This window comes from Erythrolamprus reginae, chromosome Z (genome assembly GCF_031021105.1).
Source record: "Erythrolamprus reginae isolate rEryReg1 chromosome Z, rEryReg1.hap1, whole genome shotgun sequence".
Taxonomy (NCBI): Eukaryota; Metazoa; Chordata; class Lepidosauria; order Squamata; family Dipsadidae; genus Erythrolamprus; species Erythrolamprus reginae.
The window spans coordinates 91,677,162-91,690,608 of record NC_091963.1 but is presented as its reverse complement, the minus strand read 5'-3'; the positions used below and the strand labels follow the sequence as shown (position 1 = coordinate 91,690,608).

The window sequence follows — 13,447 nt, the reverse complement described above, 5'->3', positions numbered from 1 at the left end:
GCGTGCAGATTGGACCAACCTCCACGGGCCGGTCACAGACAGCGGGCAGGATGGATGCGGTCCACGGGCCGCCCTTTGCCCAGGTCTGCACTAAGCCAGCGTGATGGATGAGGGAGGTTCTGTAAGTAGTTCTGGCATGGGAACGAAATCTTGTCCACTGGTGACCTGGAAAGGAGTTAGTCCCATACTGCTGTGTATGGAGTTGTTGTACACTACTTCCGCTAAAGGCATTATTTCAACCCAATTGGTTTGTTGGTAACTCACATAACATTTGAGGTATTGTTCCACTAGGGCATTAGCTTTCTCAGCTGCTCCATTTGTGAAAGAATGGAACGCAGCGCTAAGTTCTTGGGTGGAACCAATGGTGCGGACGAATTCTCTCCAGAATCTAGCAGTGAATTGGACCCCCTGGTCTGATATGATTCTACGGGGGATTCCATGCAACCTGTAAATGTGTTTTAGGAATAACTTAGTCAGATGTCTGGCTGTAGGTAGTCCCGAACAAGCAATGAAATGAGCTTGTTTGGAAAATAGATTGATGACAGTCCAAATAACATTGTTGCCCTTGTTCTTGGGGAGTTCCACGATGAAATCCATCGCTATTTCTTCCCAGGGTCTGCTAGGATTGGTGACTTGCTGCAGCATTCCTGGAGGTTTTCCAGATCTATGTTTCCAGGTGGCACAACTTCTCATGTAATCTTCAACTTCTGCTCACATCCTAGGCTACCAGAACTGCATCCATACTAGGTGCAATGTTTTCAGGAACCCGAAATGACCACCTAGTCTGGAATCATGACTCTGTTGGAGAATCTCTAATCGCAGGCTGGCAGGCACGTATAATTTGGTTCCCTTCCAAGCTAAACCTTCCCTCAGTGTTAGGACTTCCTTGTGGTCAGTTGGCAAAGCAGACTTCAATTTGTTTTCCCACTCCTTTTCTCCTAGTGAGGGTTGTCTCTTAGTCTGGTCCCTGGTGTGGACAGTTGCAACTTTCTCTTTACTTTCTGAAGGTTGGGGAAAGCATGGAACGATCGGATGGATTTCTTCCTCTCTGGCTGTTATACTGGGGTTTTCGCCCTCTGGAATCAGCTCCCCCGGAGATTTGAATTACCCCGACCCTCCCCGTCTTCTGCAAGATGATAAAGACTCACTTATGCCGCCAGGTTTGGGGGGACTGATTCCTCCCCGCCTCTGCTGACTATAGCACTTGAGAATGGTATGATTGTGTAGTATTGATTGTGTTTTTTAATATTAAGGAGTTTTAATTCTGGCTTTTACTAATATTAGATTTGTACCCCTGTTTATTGTATTTCATTATTGTTGTGAGCCGCCCCGAGTCCTTGGAGAGGGGCAGCATACAAATCTAATAAATTACTATTATTATTATTATTATTAAATGCCACACGTATAGCAAACGCTTCCTTCTCCCATATGGCCCATCTCCTTTCGCTTTTTGGAAAGGTATGCATGCGGCAACAGCTGTCCCTTCCCATTCTCCTGTAATAACACAGCCGCTATTGCCACATGACTGGCATCTGACTGTATCACAAACTTTCGCTCTGGGTCAGGGTGTTGCAGGATTGGCTCCTTTGCAAAAAGTCTTTTGAGCCCTTCGAAAACCCTCTGGCATTCCATTGTCCACCTAATAGGTTGAGAAGGTTTGGACTTAGTAGGGGTTGACCCAGTCTTTAGTAGTTCAGTTAGGGGCAAGGCAACTTCAGCGAAAGCTGGAATGAACTGTTGGTAGAAGTTTGCAAATCCTAAGAAACTCTGCAATTGTTTGCGTGTGCAGGGAGTTTGCCAATCAAGTACAGCCTTCACCTTGGCTGGGTCCATCTCTATGCCTTTGTTTGAGATAGTTTACTGATGTTTTGTGACATTTGCATTTGGAAAGTTTTACATAGAGTTTAGCAGCCAAAAGTTTCTTCAAGACTTGGTCAGGCAGATTCTGGCTGTGTAGATAAGAATGTCATCTAAATACACGAGGACTCCATTTTGAAGGTGGATGTGTAAGACTTCATTTATGTACTGCATGAATACTGCTGGGGCTTCTTTTAGGCCAAATGGCATGACACGGAATTGGAAACTCCCCAATGGGCAGCTGAAAGCTGTTTTCCACTCAAACCATTCCTTTAGTCTGATGCAATAATAATCCACTCTCAAATCCAGTTTGGTGAATATTTTCCCCTTGGTAGCTGCTACTAAGGAGCCATCTGTTCTCACCTGGGAAAAGTGATACCTCCTGCTAGTTTCTGTGAGAGGGGTAGGCCCTATGTGGAGGACAAGCTTGCAATATCCATCCTCCCACTTGTGGACCCCTCTGCTAGGGGGGGCTTTGTCTCAGTCCCATTCTTCTGTAAGGAGGGGGGCTGAGCAGAAAAAGAAACGGTTCGCATTGTTTCAGTGAAGAGAGGTGGCTGCTGGAATCCTGAGCAAGGGGGAGACAGGGGCCCCATAGGCACTGAGCCCACCCCATTCCCGGAATATACACAGTCCCAGGCTTCTTCATATCAGGGCGTTCCTTAGGCTCTTGTCTCACATGCTGGGGTCCTCCCCAACTGGATCTGGGGGCCAACCTGGGCACAGGGAAGGGTCACCCAGGTGGTTTTCAATTCCATGGGAGGACCTTTAGGGGCTCCACTTGCAGCTGTGTAGAACGAAGGGGTTTCTTCCCTTCGCAGGGACCCCTTCCTTAACCCAGTATAAGGATCCTCTGGGGCCCTCAATGCCCATTTGGTAGCCTGAGAACTTTGGGGGCTGCTCCACTTACAGTTAGGCGTCCAGAATAGTTGGGAAGATCTGCCAATGACTGGCTTCTGGACACAGATCAGAGGTTCCCCAATTCTGGCTGATCGACAACTTGGGTTCTCAGATATCTCCAATCCGAGGGGGGTGACCAGGTGGCCTCTGGCCTTTCACAGCTCCAAGAAGAGACAGGAGTCATTTCATAAGCAGTTATTTTTTGCCATGCCTCTCCCGTGCCTTCAATTCTTTTCGTTCTATCGGGGGGGGGGGTGTTTCTGGAAATTCCAAACCCTTTCATCTTAGGCTTTTTGGTTAACCCCTTGGCTTCCATTTCTCCTGAGTTTACTCTACCTGTGGCTGGGAGGGGAGGGAAGGGAGCTTAGGCTGCAAAGAAAAGTGAGTATTGGAATTGTTTGTTAGCGCCCCAAATAGCATCTGAGAAATAAATCAAGTTTCAGTCCAATTCTCTCACTCAAGGTTCGATTTATTAACAGAGCCATGTTGCTCACGCCATCGTCATTCTGATACTAATGTCTTCCCAGTTCCCACCCAAGTTAAGGTTCATCCTACATCCCCACACCCGCAAGTTCATCATGAGAACCAGTCCAAGGGCAGGGATTTCACCAACTTCCTCTTTTTTCCAGTTGGTGCAGAACAAAAGATGACCTCGGCTTGCATAAAGGAATTTGTTGTGGCTAGTAACTTTCCCTCTCACTACCCCTCCCAATTCCCCTAATGCTGTACTACTGTGGCAGGCTCTAAATCCACATGATGGCTTTGGCCTGACACCATCCCTGGATCCAGCTGAGTTGAAGAACCTTAGGCCAGGTTGTTGAGAAAGTGGTGGTCCTCCAGCTCCTGTGGTCCTTGGATGAAATCTATTTTCTTGACCCAGGCCCACTCACAGCAAGGAAACTACTTCAGTCATGTTGATGGATGATCTCTGGAACGTCCCTGATAGAGGTTATTCTCTATCCTGGTGCTTCTTGACTTCTCAGTGGTCTTCAATACCATTGACTATGTATCCTTCAGTGATGGTTGGAGGGGTTGGGAGTGGGAGGCAGTGGTTCTCCTAACTTTGGTCATTCACAGTTGGTATTAGTAGGGGGCAGAGGTCCACCATTAGGCCCCTACTTTGTGGGGTGCTTTCTCCATCCTATCTATATTACTTTCGGATATTTGTGGTATTTCAGACTCATTTAAATATAATTCTATGTCTTCTCCTATTTCATCTTTTTTATATAGTTCTTGAAAGTAGTTTTTAATTATATTTTTTTCTCCTCTATATCAACTTGTTTCCCATTTCATTTTCTAATTGTTGGATATATTTCTTTTCGGTTTGCTTTTTTAATTTATATGATAGCCACCTTCCTGGCTTATTCGCTTGTTCAAAGTGATTCTGTTTCACGGATTTGATTTTTTGGGCTATCTCCTCCTGTACCATCAGATTAATTTTTTGTTTAATTAATTCCCGTTCTTCCTTTATTTCCACATTTTCTGGATGTTTTAACCACTTAGTTTCTAATTCCTCTAGTTCCTTCTGGTATTCCCTCATTTGATTGTTCCTATTTTTTTTCTTTTTGCTCGAGTATGCTATTGTTAAACCTCTAACAAAAGCCTTTGTTGTATCCCATATATTTTGAATCGATGTATCATTATTCCAATTTTTTTCTAGAAAGATATCTAGTTCTTTATATACTGTTTATATTGGTTTTCTTTTATTGTTTTAGTATCCATTGTCCATCTATGTCTCTTGGCCTGATCTCCTTTAATTGTAAAACTTATTGGATTATGATCTGCCCAAAAATTTGGTTCAATTTCAGCTGCTATAATCTCTTTTTGGAGCTCTATGTCCATCCATACCATATCCAATCTAGACCATGTTTTATGTGAATTCGAATAATAAGTATATTTATATTCATTTTTATGCATTTCTCTCCATATATCCTTTAATTTAATGAATCATTATATCATTAAATTCATCTGGTAATTCTTTTTTCTTTTTCCCCATTCCCCTATAATCCCTGGCTATAATAGCCACTCCTCCCCCCCTTCCTTGGGGTTGAGGCTGATGCCATATCTGAAACCCGGCTGGGCAGATTTCAGAGAGAGGAACTCCTCCCTCCGGGCCCAGCCGGGTTTCAGTTACACATGCCAGGTTGGCCTCCTCATCCAGGATCAGATCCCGGATGAGGAGAGCTTTATTTACCACCGACCTGGCATTGAGTAGCAGCAGCCTGAGCCCAGGGCCAGAATTACATTCATCACCAGTGCCCAGGGTTGGGTTCACAGAACCGGAACAAGGGATCGTTATTAAGCAGCGATCCCTCGTTCCCCTGGAATGGCTAGCTCTTGGCCCCTACCATATGTGCAAGACCGGGATATTCCAACCCTCCGCCACCCCAGGCATCGGTGCCCCCTCCCCCTCCCGCCTCTCCAGTGTCAGGTAGGCTAATTAAATCATTCATACCATTTTCATTTGTTTCATCCATACTAAAATCCCACCCAGCCCACCCATAACAATCACTCATTTCATACATATCACAACCACTCCAATAATTCATCTAATTTAAATCCCCCCTCCAATAAATTAGCTAAAATGTTAATAACTAAAAACTCTATATAAAATCTTATTAATAATTAATATAAACATCATGTCTTGCTCTAATAAATGTTCTCTTGATTTAATATTTCCTTCCGCGTCTAATATTTGATTGTAATTTACCATTTTTTAAAATTGTGTTGTGTTAGGGTTTGTCAAGGCTTCCATACTAGAATACCATCTGGGGGTTTTATATAGTGTTCTTTTTTATTTTTAACCATATTGTTAATAGGGAATCCCTAATTAAGTGATTTTTGAAATATTTTGGAGTTTTATCATTCCCATTCCAGAGTATACTGTGCCATCCACTTAACATATTGTGGCCTTCCAATGTTAGTAATCTTTCTTGTTTGAGTTCAATCCAATCTTTAATCCAAAGAAGAGTGGCTGTTTGGTAGTAAGTTTCAAAATCTGGTAGTCTCAGTCCTCCTTGTTTGGTTTTATCTTGTAACCATTTAATTCTTATTCTTGGTTTTTTGCCACTCCATACAAATTTAGAAATTATTCTGTTTAATTTAGTAAAAAATGGTTTTTTAATTTTATGGGTATCGTTTAAAAAAGGTAAAGGAATTTTGGTAAGATTGTCATTTTGATTGTTGATATTCTTCCTAATAAAGAAATATGGAGTTTATTCCAATCAGTTAATTGTTTCTCTACTTTTTTTGTTAGTACCTCATAGTTGTCTTCCTTAATCGTACTACATATTTTTGTTAATACAATACCCGGGTACATAACCTTCTTAACAATTTGTATTTCCAAAAGTTTTTCTAATTTCTTATCTTGCTCATAATTCATACCTTTGGTTTTAATTTTAGGCTTTTGTTTGTTCATTTTTAATCCTGCTACATCACCGTATTCCCTTATCTCTTTCATTAAATGTTACCCAATCTCCATTGGATTTTCTAATATGAAGACTAAGTCATCTGCATATGCTTGTAATTTGAATTCTTGTCCTTTGATTTTCAAACCTTGGATCTCTGAATTTGTCCTAATTTGATTAAACATTATCTCAGTTGATAAGATGCATAATAATGGTGATAGTGGACATCCCTGTCGGACTCCCTTTCCAATTTGGAATTGTTCAGTTATGTCCCCATTAATCATGATTCTCGCATATTGGTTATAGTAAATAGTTTCAATCATTGTTTTAAAATTAGAGCCAAATTTCATTTGTTTTATCAGTTCTTTCATAAATTCCCAACTTAAATTATCAAACGCTTTTTGTGCATTTAAGGAGATGAGAGTTGATTATTTTTCCGGGTGTATTTGATAAAATTCCATTACATCTAAAATGGTCCTTGTTTGTTCCTGATAAATCTACCTGGGAGAAAGCCATTCTGGTCTACGTGTATTCTATTATTTAAAATTGGTTTTAATCTGTTTGCCATAATGGTCATAAATATTTTATAATCTACATTGAGTAGAGATATGGGTCTATAATTTTGTATTTTATGTTTTTCTGAATCGCCTTTTGGTATCAGACTCACCGTTGCCCCTGTCCAGGATTTGGGAATTAGTCCTTTTTCTAGTACCTCATTATATAAAATTAGTAGTATTTTTCCTAAGAAAGTTTTAAATTCTTTGTAAAAATCGCTAGGAATGCCGTCAGGTTGTGCTGATTTGTTGTTTTTCTGGTTTGTTATTGCGTCTTCTAATTCCATCAGAGTTATTTCCTTATTTAGTATTATTCTATCCATTTCTGTTAATTCTCCTATATTTGCTTTATTTATATGTTTTTAGATGTTCTTCTATTTTATCTTCCTTTTTGTATAGTTCCTTGAAATATTTGGTAACGATCTGTTTTTTGCTTCCATTGTAGATTGTTTGTTTCCTTTAACATCTTCTAAAGAATGTATATATCGCTCCTGTTCTTCCTTTTTTAATTTATAGGCTAACCATCTACCTACTTTGTTTGCATTTTCAAAATAATTTTGTTTAGCCATTCTCAATTTAAAAGTTATTTCATCTTGTGTCAGCAAGTTAATTCTATGTTTAATTTCATCTCTTTCTTCTTTTAATTCTTTGTTTAATATGTCTTCTTGCATATTTAATTCTATTTGTTTAATTTTAGTTTGGTATTATTTTAACTGTTGATTTTTAATTTTCTTTCTTTTGGCCATATAAGATATTGTTAATCCCCGGACATATGCCTTCATAGTGTCCCATAGGTTTTGTATGGTTGTTTTCTTATTCCAGTTATTCCAAAAAAAGAAGTTTAATTCATCTTTTATATATTCTATATATTCTTTTTCTTTGATCAATGCCTGATTTAGGGTCCATTTTAAAAATTCTCTTTTCGGTTCCTTAATTTTTATTATTATTGGATGGTGGTCTGCCCAAATATTTGGTCCAATCTCAGTTTCTTCTATAATGTTATCAAATGTGTTGTCTCCCCATGCCATATCAATTCTTGACCAGGACTTTTGGGGTGGTGAGAAAAAAGTATATTCTGATTCTTTTGTTTGTCTCTCTCTCTCCATAAATCTAAAAGTTTATATTCTCTCACCATCTCAAAGAATTTGTTTGGCAGAGGTTTTCTTTCTTGGGTTTTTTTCTTGGTTGATTCTGTATATTGTGTACTGCATTGAAATCTCCTATGATGCATATGTTCCGTCCTCCTGTCTGTATAATTTGGTCTTCTATTTTTTGATATAATTCTTTTTGATTTGAATTTGGGGCATATATCACCATCAATAATATCTCTTTATAGCCAATTTTAATTTTCATATTAAGTATTCTTCCATCAGTGTCCGCATAGAGTAGTTCGGGCTGTAATCTTTCTTTAATGTATACTGCTATACTTTTTTTTTTTAGTCTGATAGAGCAGTAAATAATTTACCCAATTTTTTGTTTTGTAATAATTTATGGTCTTGTTTTCTAATGTGGACTTCTTGTAGGCATAATATGTCAGCATCTTCTTTCTGTAGTTTGGTCATTGCCTGTTTTCTTTGGATAGTGGAATTTAAGCCATTGATGTTTACTGAGAAGATTTTAAGGGTTTTCATTTTTTACTGTCTCTTCACTGTTGCTCTTGTTACAGTACTGCCCTCTCCTCCCTCTTTAATCTATTCCTTTCTCTCTCATCCCTGGATTCCTTCTCTTCTCTCTCTTCTCTGGTCTGAGGTTGAACGTTGGAGTTGTTATCGCCTTCTCTTTCTAAATATTGTGAGATAAAATGGTCAGCTTTCTCAAATGAATCAATTTTAATTTTCTTTCCTTTCCACGTTATCAAAAGGCCCTCCGGTATTAGCCATCTGAATGGGATTTCTCTTCTCAACAGTTTAGCAGTTAAATAATGAAAATCTCTGCGTCATTCTCTAATTCGCTTTGGGATTTTAAAAATATGGTTATTTCTTTATCTTTAAACATTATTTGTTCATTCCTTGTGCATCTATAAATTTCATCTCTAACTGCTTTCTTGGTAAAACGGACGTGTACTTCCCTCGGCACTCGGGGTTTTTTCCGCATAGTTGGTTTGGATTCTATACACTTCGTCTATGTGGTTCCTCACCTCTTCCTCATCTATTTGTAGATTTTCTGTTATTAGCTTCACCATCTTACTGGGTAGGTCTTCTTCTGCCTGTTTTGGTACATTTTGGAAGCGGAGGAAATAGGAAGACTTCTCCATTTCTAAAACAGCGATTGCGCCCTCTAGCTCTTTATTCGCAGCTCTAAGTCTTCCCTCTGCATGTTTGATCTTAGTCTCTTCCTGGTTTTGTTTCATTGTCTCTTGTGTCATGGCCACTGATTCTTGGCTTCTTGCCATAAACTCTTGTATTAGCTCTAATGAGGCCTGTATCGAGTGCAAAGTAGGTAGCTGACCCTGTTTATCTGTTGCTGCCATCTCAGTATTTAATTTGGTGCTTGAAGTGTTCGGGCTTCCGGATGGCGTTGTTTTTTTTAGGGTTCTAGTAAAGGTTGTTGACATGTTGAGAGTAATTAGAGAGAGATTCCACAGTTTCTTAATATCTATGTTTGTTACTGTAGTAATGACTAAACAATAACTGATCAATTGATATAAATAATAATAATAATAATATAAATAAATCGATCTTATCTGTACAGACTAATCTATGTTACTCTTATCCTATCAAAATAATTCAGTTACACTCAATATTCTTTGTATCACAGATATTCTTGAGAATAGAAATAATAATACTAATATAAATTCTAATGCAAATTAGTATTTAAATATATGCTTAAATATGCTTAGATATATTTAGATCTAGTTAAGTGCTCAGAAAAAGAAACCAACTCTTCAGTATTATCTCAGACCGTAAGATTGCACCTTCTTTTCCCACATAATAACAATATCAGAAGATAGAAAGAGCAAAGAACAAGATACTAGATAAGAAAGAGAAGGAGAGAGAAGAAAAGAAAAAAGAAAAAGAAAGAAAAATAAGAGAGAAAATAGAGAATAGAAAAAAGAGAGAATAGGAGAAAGAATATTATAATAGTCTATTTTAAGAAACAGTAAGAAAGGATTATCAAATCAGAATTATCAATTTATCAATTATCAAATTGTCAGATATCAAAATCACCACTTATGATTAAGAGAAAGGAGGAAAAAAATCGTATAGTTCTTCTTGTGACCCAAGTCTCTTCAGATTTCTTTCTATATAATATAATATGTAGTGGAAAAACAAATTAAATTTATATATATGTGTAATAAAAAAGAAAAAGACAAAGAAAGAAAAAAGAAGAAAAAAGATGTTCTTCAGATCTTGATTGTGTTTATGTTTATATTGTCTTGGAATTAAGGAATGAAGATTGACAGTTTAAATGTTAATGGAATAGTCAATTGATGAGATGATAAGTAAATAAGGGTAGATTGAAAAAACAGCAGTTCACAAATTCATTTAGTTCAAACCTTTAGCAATGATTGAAATCAAGTTGATTTAGTTTACAAAGAAGAAAAATCTTCAGCTTTCCACGTGTCGATGAAGTCTCGGGTCTCTCCGTTCCTCTATCGCCTCTGTCTCCCAGCCTTCGTTTATCTCCGTTCCCTCTGATCATTGCTCCCTCACGCTTCCCCAAGCCTTATCCAACCTCGATCGCCTCGATTGCCAACCTCGCCAGCCTCATTCTCCAACCTCAGTATCTCTCCTAACTCTCGGACACAGCCTCACTTTCGAACACAGCCTCCGCAACTCCCCTCATGTTGTTGTCCTCTGATCCACCTTCTTTGATCGCTCTGGTGTCGGTTCTCCTGCCATCCACACTATCGCACACTCCACAGGGAATCTATAGGGAATCACTGACCCGGTCTGATCACCTCAGTCATGATCCTTTGGGGGCTTCTCTCCGTTCCGCTCTCTGCTCACTGCTCTCCGCATGTCTTCCCTCTCACAGGCTGTCTGCCATTCATTTCCGCTCACCATCCACTCACCATCAACAACTTCCACCTCTTTCTCTCACTTTGCTCCACACACAACAATCGCCGCTCTTTTCAACCAGGAGACTCACATTTTTAAAAAATTGTCGCCAATGCTCACACCTCTTATTCATTTTTGGGTAAGTGGATTCAAGCTGTCTTTGTAAAATCCGCCGTTGCTGCCGCTTACTCTCCTTTGCTTCCCAGTTGTCACACTTGGCGCACTAGGCCTGCGGGCCGAGAGCAAACCTCAGCTCTTTCCCTTGCTTGTTCATGGGGATCCTGCCCTTTACAGTGGGGGTTTGCACCTCCACCCACTGTTCAAGACTTCCCCTTAAGTTATTTCTCCTCTCCATGGAGAGTTGTCACCGTTTAAACGGTTGTAAGCAAAGGATCTTGGGTGCAGGATCTTGGGTGCCCCTAATCAGCACGTTGCACCGGCTTCGCGCCGCCCCGGAAGTCCTACTTTAAGCAAATTAAACTAATACCAATAACAGAGGAAGACCAATTTACTTTAAATGATAAAATTATGCCTTTAGAACTAAACGTAATTGAAAAACAATAAAACCCCAGCTCCAAATGGGATCCCTTCTGAACTTTATAAATACTGTCAGGACCTCTTCAAACCTATAATGTTAGATATCTATAATGAAGCCCTTACGGAAGGTAAACTTCCAAATTCATGGTCCGATGCATACATAACACTAATTCCTAAGGAAAATAAAGATAGAAAGTATATTGAAAACTACAAACCAATCTCCCTGCTTAACACCGATTATAAAATCTTTGCTTCTATAATTGCTGAAAGGTTAAAAAAAATTCTAAATGGTATAATATATTCCGACCAAAATGCCTTTCTTCCCCTGAGAAACATTGGCACAAACACAAGAACAATCTTAAACATTTTAGAATATTATGATAAAAATAGTGATAAACCGGCCACCTTGATATTTGTCGAATTACAAAAGGCTTTTGATAGCTTTTATTGGCAATACTTTATAACCCAAATAGCTAGTATGAAATTCAGAGATAACTTTGTCAATTTAATTAGATCAATTTATTCACAACAGTCAGCTAAAATACTTGTCCTTTAGCTCATTTAATTTTTATCCTTGCAATAGAAACCCTACTAAACAATGTAAGAAATAAAAAAAATTCAAGGATTAAAAATAAAAAAGAGCATTATAAGGTACAAGCTTTTGCAGATGACATAGTTTTTATTATATAAGACCAACTAGAAACTGTACCAATCTTACTTAATGAAATCTACAACTTCAAAGAGATAGCAGGCCTAAAAATAAACAAAGAAAAAACTAAAATAATAACCAAAAATATGACACATAAATAGATTATTCAACTAGAAAAACCTCTTAATTTAAACACCACAAAAAAGGTTAAATATTTGGTCTATGGATCACAGCGAATTGTAGTACTATAAAAAAGGATAACTATGATAAGCTAAGCATTGATATACAAAAAGATCTTACTAGATGATCCAATCTACAACTCTCCTTAATGGGAAAGATAGCCGCAATAAAATCCAATATTCTTCCATGATTTTTGTATTTATTCCAAACTGTGCCAATTAAGTTAAACAAAACGTTCTTTAATAATCTACATTAAAAAATTCATAAATTCATCTGGGCAAAAAAGAAAGCGAGGAACAAACTTAAAAACCTCCAGGATCATAGAGCAAGAGGAGGCTTTGGCCTCCCAAACTTTGAGCTATTTTATCAGGCCTCAATTCTCACTTTTTACTAAAAGATTGGATAACATTAAAAAATACAAGAGTATTAACCCTTAAAGTATTTGACCTCCAATCTGGATGGCACTTCTTTTTGATATCTGAAAATCATAAGCTACCAAAGTATTTTAAACATCACTATATAAGGAAGGCATTAATAGATATTTGGTAACACATAAAGAAAAATCATTACCTCTCTATTCCAAAATGGCTATTCCTGACTGAAATGACAATATACCCAAATGCGTTATCGCCCGAAAAAAATTTAACTTATGAACAACAACCCACCTACAAAGCAAAAACTCATTGAAAAAGGGAGAAATCTCAATTGGTTACTTTATCTACAAATTAATTCTAAATACAAAGAACATAAAAACAAATGTGGCTTTCAAAAAAACAATTTACTAGACAGAATTATCCTTGGCCCAGAAGGAAAAACAATTTCAAAAATCTATAACTTAGTGTTAAAAAATGACACTGTAGAGGAAGAAGTAAAGGGTTCAGTAGTCGCTTCGGCCCAAAATTTTGGCTATCCAATCAATCTGATTGAGTGGGAAAAAATTGGTCAATAAACTATAAAATGGTATTAGCGACTTCCTATAAGGAAAACCAATATAAAATGTTCTATAGGTGGCATTTTCCTCCTGCTAGACTTTCTAAAATGTTTCCCAATATGTTCCTGCTCTGTTGGAAATGTAAAAACCATCTTGGAACTTATTATCACGCATGGTGCACCTGTGAATTTGCAAAAAAATAACCGGCAAAAGATTAAAAATCTTTTGGATCAAGTTAGTACCAAAACCAGAACTTTTCCTTTTAGGAATTTTTAGACAAAAAAAAATTTACATAAAAAATCCGGTCACAATTCAAAGTGTTGGTGATGACCTATAAAGTCCTTCATGGCATTGGACCAGAATATTTCCGGGACCACCTTCTGCCACACAAATCCCAGCGACCAATTAGGTCCCACAGAGTTGGCCTTCTC

General features: G+C 38.0%; 1 protein-coding gene across 4 annotated transcripts in view; it reads left to right on the top strand.

The window, feature by feature from the left end:
* The window catches only part of CENPC (centromere protein C), an 83,260-nt gene that overhangs the window by 53,329 nt on the left and 16,484 nt on the right, over window positions 1-13,447 (top strand). The window lies entirely within an intron of this gene.